The 9988-nt window shown below is 48.5% G+C and overlaps 1 protein-coding gene across 4 annotated transcripts in view; it reads left to right on the top strand.

The window, feature by feature from the left end:
• The first annotated feature begins 367 nt into the window (after window positions 1–367).
• Window positions 368–9988, top strand: part of Add3 (adducin 3) — an 89995-nt gene continuing 80374 nt past the window's right edge. For 2 of the 4 annotated variants that reach the window (XM_090345922.1, XM_090345918.1), the window contains exon 1: window positions 368–468. The gene's annotated coding sequence lies outside the window, so the exon portion shown is untranslated. Of the gene's footprint in view, window positions 469–3202; window positions 3482–8916; window positions 8933–9988 lie in introns of those variants that run through there. The other 2 variants (XM_090345919.1, XM_090345921.1) reach the window with 2 other exon arrangements.

The raw sequence follows: 9988 nt of genomic DNA, 5'->3' as shown, positions 1-9988 counted from the left end.
TTCTAAGCATTTCATTGACTCACACTAATTTCAGTCCCTCGTCCCTCCCTCTTGTCAACCCAGTTAATTTTAACCTTGACCTCCCACAGCTCTGCTGGCTCTGCTCGGTCTAAAAAAACTCCTCGATTCCACCCTTTTCTGCCTCTGATGAAGCAATAGCGTGGAAAGGAAAAACAAAACCCCATTCCTTTAAGGAAGATTCCGCCTCCTCGCTTAAAAGCGAGAGCGCCTAATGGTAATTGTGGAGTCTAAGTCAAACACTTTACTACTCTGCATTGGGGGAAGCTGCTGCCGCCGCCGCCGCCGCCGCTGCTGCTGCTGCTGCTGCTGCTGCTGCTGCTGTGACTGCTGCTGCTGCCGCCGCCGCGGCCGGTCCCAGGCTGCAGCACTGCAGAATCCACACCTACGAGTGGAAGGCAGACACTCATCCACCATCCTGCACACCGGAAAGCTTCGGGTCGTCGCCGAGTAAGTCATTTTTTTTTTTAAATCCATTTTGTTCAGAAACTGTGGGAAAGGGAATGGTCGTGGACAGGCTTAAAATCAGACGTGCTTAAAATAATGCTGTGAATTTGCTTTCCTTGGTGGGGATGGGGTCTAAATTTGTGACTAGCAAATGCCCTGTACAGTGGAGACTTATTATCTGATGTGTGGACCCCCCCACACACACACATTATTTTTTTTTGGCTATTCATAAAAAGGTTAAGCCTGATGTTCGTAAAGCTTTTTTAGATTTTTTTTTTTGCTTTGCTTTTCAAATGCAAGAAAACATCCAGCCACTCCCAATATCTCTCTCCCTCTCCCTCTCCCTCTCCCCCCCCCCCCCCCCTCTCTCTCTCTCTCTCTCTCTCTCTCTCTCTCTCTCTCTCTCTCTCAAATACTGCAGATATTTTTAAATGCCAAATAAAACGACAGGCCAAGAATTTTCTAAATGTCGCTTTCTATTCCCCCCCCCCACGAAGTCTTGCTCATGATTGCTTAGGTATATTTAGAAATAATATGGCATGGTTACATTATTTTTGAACAAATGGGAGATGGTGGCAGACTCACATTTCTCTAGCCTTAGTCCAGGAAAAAGAGAAGAGAGAGAGAGAGAGAGAGAGAGAGAGAGAGAGAGAGAGAGAGAGAGAGAGAGAGAGAGAGAGAGAGAGAGAGAGAGAGAGAGAAACAAGGATATAAATGAATCACAGTTTGTGCCAAGGCAAAAATTCGTGTTCCACACTTCATAGAAGGGGAGAGGAAACTACATTTTAATCAGCACCCTTTTAGGGAAGAGAGGTGGGGGATGAAGATGAGGGGCTGGTGCGAAAGCATTTAAGGGGGAAGAGTCTGCAGATGAGGAAGGAAATGAAGTGGACTGTCCCCACGGTGCCTTGGCAACGCTGGGGAGATAAGGGTGGGGAATGAAGTTTCTGGTGTGTGTCGGGTGGGGTTGACCCCAGGGACCGTGAATCACTACAATGGCGCTCGGAGGGGTGTGCTTGCGGGTGCATTCGTGCGGGGCGGAGGACGTGTGTGCAGAAGGGATGTGCTGGAGTCCTGGGTGGCAAAAGTGCCGGGGGCTTGCTGGGAGGTCTAGGTCGAGAATACTTGGCGGATGGGTGGCCCCGTGTCCCCTGTGGATGTGTCCCCAGGCCCTGGGGCTGGGTGACCCCGGGTCCCCTGTGGAGGGGACCCCAGGCCCTGGGGCTGGGTGACCCCGGGTCCCCTGTGGAGGGGACCCCAGGCCCTGGGGCTGGGTGACCCCGGGTCCCCTGTGGAGGGGTCCCCAGGCCCTGGGGCTGGGTGACCCCGGGTCCCCTGTGGAGGGGTCCCCAGGCCCTGAGGGTGGGTGACGCCGGGTCCCCTGTGGAGGGGTCCCCAGGCCCTGGGGGTGGGTGACCCCGGGTCCCCTGTGGAGGGGTCCCCAGGCCCTGGGGGTGGGTGACCCCGTGTCACCTGTGGAGGGGACCCCAGGCCCTGGGGGTGGGTGACCCCGTGTCACCTGTGGAGAGGTCCCCAGGCCCTGGGGGTGGGTGGCCCCGTGTCACTTGTGGATGGGTCCCCAGGCGCTGGGGGTGGGTGGCCCCGTGTTACCTGGGGAGAGGTCCCCAGGCCCTGGGGGTGGGTGACCCCGGGTCGCCTGTGTAGGGGTCCCCAGGCCCTGGGGGTGGGTGACCCCGGGTCGCCTGTGTAGGGGTCCCCAGGCATGGGTGACCCCGTGTCACCTGTGGAGGGGACCCCAGACCTGCGGTCGAGGGCTGTTGTAAAGTTTGCCCGGCCTCCGAGGGCTGCTGGCCGCGCCTGGACTCCTCACCTCCCGAGGTTACCCGGGGCCCGTGTAGGAGCTCGGATTTCTGGGGGGATCCGGAGGAGGCGGGGCTGAGTCTCCGACCCGCACCTCGGCAGACGTGAGGTACGCGTGACGCGTACAGGGCGCCCCCAAATGCAAGCGCGCGGACAAGCAAGGCCAGGCCCCGGGGGGCGGGGTGTAGGGAGAGAGGGGGTCAAACCTCCCCGCCGGCCTCCCCGAAAACCCGGCAGCCCGCGAGGGCCGCGGAGGCGCAACCTCGCGGGGGGAGGGAGGCTCGTGCAGGCCAGGGGGATCTTTCCAGGCGCCCTCCTCCCCGCCGCGGCCGTGCTTCCGTGGGGGGTCGTTTGTCCAGCGGCTGCGACTCGGAGCTGCACAGCGGGAAGGAGACGTAGGGGCGGCGCCAGGCAGCCGCCCCGCAACAGGCCCTCCCGCGCCGGGACTGCGTAGGTTCCCGCGCCGCCGCCACCGCTCCGCCGCGGAGCGCCCGGCCCGGAGAGAGGGTCGCGGGGGGCGGGGCCAGGACGCTGGAGGGCCACCCGGGGCGGGGCTAGAGGGCGCGGAGGGCGGGGCCTGTGGAAGGCGGGGCCAAGGGGAGGGTCGCAGGGCAGGGCCAGAAGGGGGCGGCCCAGGAGAGGAGGTCGGGGTGGAGGGGCGGAAGGAGGTGGCGCCAGGACTCTTGAGGGCCGCCCGGGGCGGGACCAGAAGGTGCGCCGGGCCCGCTGTGGGAGGGGCCTGTCGAAGGCGGGGCTAGAAGGTCTGGAGGGCGGGGCCAGAGGCTCAGAGGTTTGCGAGGCGGGGGCCTGCCTGTGTGTGGGAGGAGTCAAGAGCGTTTGGGGCGGGGCCTCTTGGGGGCGGGGCCTAGGACTCTCCAGAGGGAGCTCGGCCAGTCCCGGCCAGTGCGCGAGCCGCCCGCCGGTAACGGTCGCTCGGGCGAGGAACGGAGGTGGAAGGAGTGGATTTAAATTCTATTTTTTTTTAACGGAAAACAAAAGCAAGAGGCCTCGGCGACTCGGTGTGGCCGCTTCCTGCTGCCCGGGGCTCGGCGTCGCAGTCCCTCCCTCCTCAGCCCCCCCCCTTCCCCAGCCCTCCCCTCAGGAGCGGGGCTCTGCGGCGGACCCAGCGGCCGCTGCAGCCCGGCGGCCGCGGAGCAGGAGGGCGGGGAGCACCAGGCCGGCTGCACGCTGCGAGGTAATCCTGCGGGGAGCGGAGGCGCTGCGGCCCCTCGTCCCGCCGGGGCGCGCTCGGAGAGGGGATTCGCCATTGGCTATCCCCGCGGCCTCAGGTGAACCCCTCTCCGGGGCGAGAGCGGGGCCCCGCGTGGGCTCCAGGGAGCGAAACGGGCGGAGAGGGGTCGGGGGGCGGCGGGGCGCGGTCTCGGGGCACCGCGGAGCGGGCCCCAGTCGGGGCCGCCCTCGGGCTGTCGCCTGCGGTGTGTGTGGGGGGGGATTTTTTAAGAACCCGGGACTGCGGGAGGCGTCGGTGACTCGCTCGCAGACCTTCAGCCCTGGAGGTGCGCACCGGGAGCAAGGGAGCTTCCCGCGCTTCCACCAGGTGGCGGGGAAAGTCAGATGGTTCCGTGATTTGTTTTCCCATTCAGTCAAAGCAAAACTAAACAAAAACTTTTTACAAGTTGAAAGTTTTCAGCCACTATTCTTGTCTGACCCATGGCCCCATTTTCTCAGCGGGCACACACACACACACACCCCACCCGTGTCCCCCTCCCGCCAGTACGCATATTAGGTTGCGCTTCCTGCCCTGGGTGACAAGCAGAGCTGGCAGTGGTCTAGCTTGCTGGTGTTTGGGGCTTGAGCCCTACCTTTGGAGGTAGGCTGTTACAGCTAAGTCAAGGCCACAGATAGGTAGAATACCCTGGACCAACCTTCAGACCACAAGAACGGCCTCAAGGGAACCTTTTTGTTGTTATTGCAGAGATTTAATTGCAAGTGGGTGCCCCTTTGAAATGGGAGCATAAGGGAAACCCACTAAATACCCTTGGCCACTTGTGCTCTTGCAGTTGACCTGCTAAGTGTGGTGTGGGATTTAACTCAATCAAGAGGCTTTGGGGATTATGGAGAAGGTTGATGAAGAAACTGAGAAGATTCTGGAGCTTGGAATCAGCGACCTAAACAAATGTGTTCGTTGTTTACATGGAATTATGCAAATTTTATATTCAGCAGTATAAAAATGGTTGTCTTTCTGGGGATGGATTTCATCTCCATCTGCTGGAAACATCCTGTGCTGGGTTTTAGAAGTCATCTAGTGAGAGTTGTTAAAGAGAATAAGAGTAAAGTGTAATTTGTTTTAAAATTAGGACAGTTGACTGGTAAAAGATTTGTGATATTAAGGTAGAAGATGGACTCATTTATAGAGTTGTTACTTTTGGAGCATTTATAGAAATATTTTATGTCTAAAGCTCCATTATGTTTTACTTGTTCTGCAGATAATTTTCTTTTGCTTAAAATGAGATTTAGTTTATGGAGAGAGGACCCGGGGAAAGGGCATTAGTAATAGTAGCTTTTAAGGAAAGAAAATTGTATTTATTTTAAATGTTAAACATAGGTTAAGGAATTCTTGAGATATTTGGTTCTGAGATTTAATATGTTGCAAGTTTCTACATATATGGTATGGGGAAGTGTTTGGTAAACAGCATATATTCTATGTGATAGGATTATATTTTCTGAATGCAAGGTTCTTATTCATTTTCAAAATGAGAAAATTGCATTGTACACTTTGCTATCTCTAACCCCCCCTCTTTTCCCCCAGTACATTGTTCTGGGTTCTGTTCAGTGATAGATTTGGTCTAATAGAATTGGGGGGGTACTAAGAGTATCACATTAGCAGCAGTCTACCTCCTATAGTAAATCCTAAATAGAAAGAGAGAGTTGTGCAGCTTCTGAGTTTAATCTTCCTGAGTTTCTTGAAATAGGCTAGTTTGAGTTACTTTATCACCTACCTACAGATGGTTGGTTGGCTTTTTAATCACTCCTATCTCAAAGCAGTGTGCTCACAATACTGAGCAATATGTATGAATGTCATATCACTGAGGAAAGAAATCAGGTGAAAACCTGGAAACCCAACTCTAAACCAGCTGAGTTTGTTTTTGGGGTGGTGATCCTGTCAGAATCTCGGTTTCACCTAGGTGTTACTTGTATAGTGATCAGATTGGAACCTAGACTCAGTAAGTCAAGTGCTTCATGTCCTTGTCCTCATCACTGTATAAAATAACATCTTGTGTGCACATGTGAGAGTCCTAGGGCTTGAACTCAGGACCTGGTCTCTGTCCCTGAGCTTTTGTGATCAAGACTTGTACTCTACTACTTGAGCCACAGCTCCACTTCTAGCTTTTTGATGCTTCATTGGAAGGGTCTCATAGACTTTCCTGCCTGGGCTGACTTCAAGCCATAATCCTTAGATCTCAGCTTCCTGAGTAGCTAGGATTACAGGCGTGAGTCACCATGCCTGGCTTAAAATGACATCTTTTGAAGGCAGTTATATCATGCTACCTGGGATTGATGGACTATACAAATATTTGTAACTGCCAATATTTATTTGTTTTATCCCTGTGCCAGGCACTCTTCTAAGAGTTGTACATGATTTATTTAATCCTCCCAACAACCCAGTAACTCAACAAAGGCACAGAGTGACTACTGATTAGTTACTGGTTAATTACTGATTCTGGACTCACGCTGAAGAGTAAGCCTATGTAATGCTGCTATTTCACTCCTGGTAATGGTTGAAAATCAATAAATCTTCACCAAAGCTAGCTGCGAGTGGTTCATTCCTCTAATTCTAGATACGAGGTAGTAATTCCAGATATGCCTGTAATCCTAGCTACTGAGGAAGGTGAGATCTGAGGGTCCTGGTTCAAACCCAGCCTGGGCAGGAAAGTCTATGCAACTCATCTCTAATTAACCACCAGAAAACAAACTGGAAGTAGGTAGCTTAAAGTGGTATAGAGAACTAGCCTTGAGTGAAAGAGCACAGGGACAACACCCAGGCCCTGAGTTCAAGCCCCATTACCAACTGAAAAAAACTTTTCTGTATTCCTAAACCTATGAGCTGTGTATATCTGGTTTAGGGTTAACCACACCTTTATATCTTCTTGTGTTAATACTGTCATCAGGCCATATTTAAGCCTGAAGGATAATGATTAACCTGCACTGAGTAGAGTCACCTTTTGACTTTGGGAAAGGGTTTATTTTCCCACTTTTTTTTATTAGCACCAGTTACTTCTCCAAAGGGATTTCATCTTGACATGTCCATATATGCATACAATTATCTAGATCAGCTTCTGATACTCAACCACTTAAACCATACGTCCAGTTCTGCTTTTTGATGTTTAGTTTTAGGACATGAATTCTAGTAGACTTTTCAGTCAGGTCTGGCATTGAACTATGATCCTTCAGCTCTCAGTCTCCTAAGTGGCTAGGATCAGAAGCATGAGCTACAGATGTTTTGTTGTTGTTGTTGTTTTTGTTTTTTTTTTTGCCAGTCCTGGAGCCTGAACTCAGGGTCTAAGCACTGTCCTTGGGCTTTCTCTAGGCCAGAGTTCTACCACTTGAGCCACAGCACCATTTCCGGCTTTTTCTATGTATGTGGGTACCAAGAAATCAAACCTGGGTCTTCGTGCACGCTAGGCAAACACTCTGCCACTAAGCCGAACTCCTGGCCCCTAAATGTGTGTGTGTGTGTTTTTTTTAATATGACTGTGTTTGGGCTGGAGTATTTTAAATATTAATGAGTACTTTTTTAATGCTTTCTAGATTAGTAAATAAGACTTTACGAGATAGTGATGCCATTTGGTTCTTCACTATATTAGCAGGCCTGATCTTTGTTCTGATTACCAAAACCGTATCAACCAGAGGTAGAAGCTTGCTCTAAATATCTCCCCTGAGTTGCTTCCTAAAATAAAAGGTAAATTAAAAGAGCTGGGAGCATGGCCTAGTGGTAGACTACTTGCATAGCATGCACAAGGCTCTGGGTTTGATTCTTTGGTACCACATACACAGAAAAAGATGGAAGTGGTATTGTGGTAGAGTGATAGAGTGCTAGCCTTGAGAAAGCCCAGGGACAGTGTCCAGACCTTGAGTTCAAGCCCCAGGACTGGAAAAAAAAATCGTTATAAGTTATTGCGGTTATTACACTTTTCCCACATTCCCCAAGGAGCCATTGTGTCACATAGTTGATACGTCAAGCAAATTATGAAGTTAGTAGCTGTTTAATGCTATTACAACTATTGTACATAGCTGATATGCTTTTGCTAATAATTTAGTGAAATGTAATGTTAGAGAGTAATGCCTAAAAACAAATATACATTGAATAAATAAAATACGAGCTGTCTTAAAGACACAGATTGTTAATGCTTTCTGATGTAATTAATATTTACTGCTATCTCACATTCCTTCAAAAATATTAGCTATGTAGAATTGGACTGGAAAAAAGCTTTTAAATGACTAGTCTACAATGTTGTTTTTCCTTTTAAAAATAGTCATTTTAAATTACTCAAACTTGAAATTAGCTGAGCAATCACAGTCTGTCATTGTAAGCACCATCCCAGAAAATCATGGGTACATAAGGAAAGTTTATTGCCAGCTAAAGGAGCCAGCAAGACCCCTTCTCAGACCACATGTGAGAAGAAGTGCCGGCTATTGCCTGGGGTGACCTATATAACCCGCAGGGTTTAGGGAACAGAGAGAAGATGCAGACCCCTGTGGTAGGCATGAGAATTAGGAAGGTTTATGGTGGGTGGGAGATAGCTATTTATTGCCCTAATCACTGTGCCTGGTTCTGCTGTGCAGAGAGAGAACAGGGAACAGAGAAAGCAGGGGACAGGGGCCAGCACTGGGTATTTATTTACTGCTCTGACCAAATGAGCCTAGTCCTGTCCTGCCTGGGCCAGGGACCTGCTAAGCTGCATGCTAAACTATGAGAGAGAAGGCCCCTGGGCCTACACTGTCAGGCATATCCTTGAGATTCAGGCAGTGCCTTCATATTTTCTTTCATTTCTCCTGTTAATTTTCTATTATCTGAACTTAGGGTCTGTGCCACATTATTTATAGAAGTAAGAGTGCTATGAAGTTTTTTGAGTTCTGCCAGAGATTAAATTTCTTGGCCCAAAGCCAGAAAATCTCAAATTTTTACTGTAATGTGTTGTATGTATCAAGAAGCCTCTCTAAAACAAATTAATTCTTTCACTGACCGTAGCTTGAAAGAAAACGTTTGCCATCCCTTAAATGAATTTGTAGTAGTCACCACTTTAGTTTTGCCTTTGAAGTTTCAGTTACTGGTAATCAACTACAGTCCCAAAATAAATGGGAAATTCTAGAAATAATTTATGTTTTATTCCAGCATATTGTTATAATTGTTTTATTATTGTTACTCTCCTAATGTGCCTAATATATAAATTAAACTCTATCATAGGCATACATAGGGAAAAACATATACTAGTCTGTAACAATATTTGCCATCAGTATAAAAAGGAACTATTCTATTATTCTATCAATAGCAAATTATGAGGGCTCCTGTGTGGTTATATTTTTGTGTAACTATTCTGCTTGGTGTTTATGTCCTTTCAGGTAAAAGTATTCACCATTCCATTCAGTACATGTTTTTTGAGTACCAAGAGTTTTAGAAAAAAAAGTAAGTGTTGGACAAGAAAGGATTTGTGGATATTTTGTTCATTCTGTGTGTGCTTTAATAATGTTGTCTTGTATAGCCAAACAAGTCTCAAAATAAGGTTCAAAATTAAATGAATTGCAGTTAAAAAGATGGTTGAATGTTAGGAAGGTACTGCTCAACTTACCTTAAAGCCTTAGATGTTGATATAGATGAGAATCAGAGGCTGTTTCCTTAAAGTATTTTTTGTTTTCTTTGAAAATCTGCATTCACTATTTTCTTAGGTTTCTAGGACATTACTTACTATACTTATTGAAAAATATCCTAGAAAACTTAAAGAATGATATGTTTTCCAGAATTGTCCATCATAGTCCAAAAGGTAGTATCATCAAATATATAAATGGAATGAAACCAGGATACCTTTGGTTTAAAAAGACTTGAAACTCTTTTAAGTTTGCATTTTAAGAATACAGTGTAGATTATTAGTCTTAACTATACAAAGTTAAACTCTTCAGTATATGGTTTTACCTTTATAATGAGATTAGATACTAATTGAGCTTTTACCTGAAGTCAGACTGGTCCAATTCACCTCCTTACATTGCCCTTCTTTTCCTTCCCTCCTTCCCTCCTTCCCTCCCTCCCTCCCTCCCTCCCTCCCTCCCTCCTTCCCTCCCTCCCTCCTTCCTTACTTTCCCTCCCTCCCTCCTTCCCTCCTTCCCTCCTTCCTTCCTTTCCCTCCCTCCCTCCTTCCTTCCTGCCCTTCCTTTCTTCTCTTCCTTCCCTTCCTTTCTTCTCTTCCTTCCCTTCCTTCCCTTCTTCCCCTTCCCCCCCTTTTGTTTCTTCCTTTCTCTTTTTAAAAATTTCAAATTGGCTTTAATTAAACCTTGGTTGGTAGTGCTAAGACTCACTGTTATCAGATGAACTTTGAAACTTCTTTGTTTCAAATTTCCTGAAACTAGAACTGAAGATACTGGTGTGCATATGCAGCACATAACTAGCATTTAAGATTGTTACTTCCTCAAACAAAACCATGGTTTCAATTTCAAGTTATGAAATTTCTGTGGGTGTTTGTGTTTATAC

This window comes from Megascapheus bottae, chromosome 15 (assembly GCF_031878675.1).
Source record: "Megascapheus bottae isolate mThoBot1 chromosome 15, mThoBot2.hap1, whole genome shotgun sequence".
NCBI lineage: Eukaryota > Metazoa > Chordata > Mammalia > Rodentia > Geomyidae > Megascapheus > Megascapheus bottae.
The sequence above is the reverse complement of the archived record's forward strand: the minus strand, read 5'-3'. Positions and strand labels throughout refer to the sequence as shown.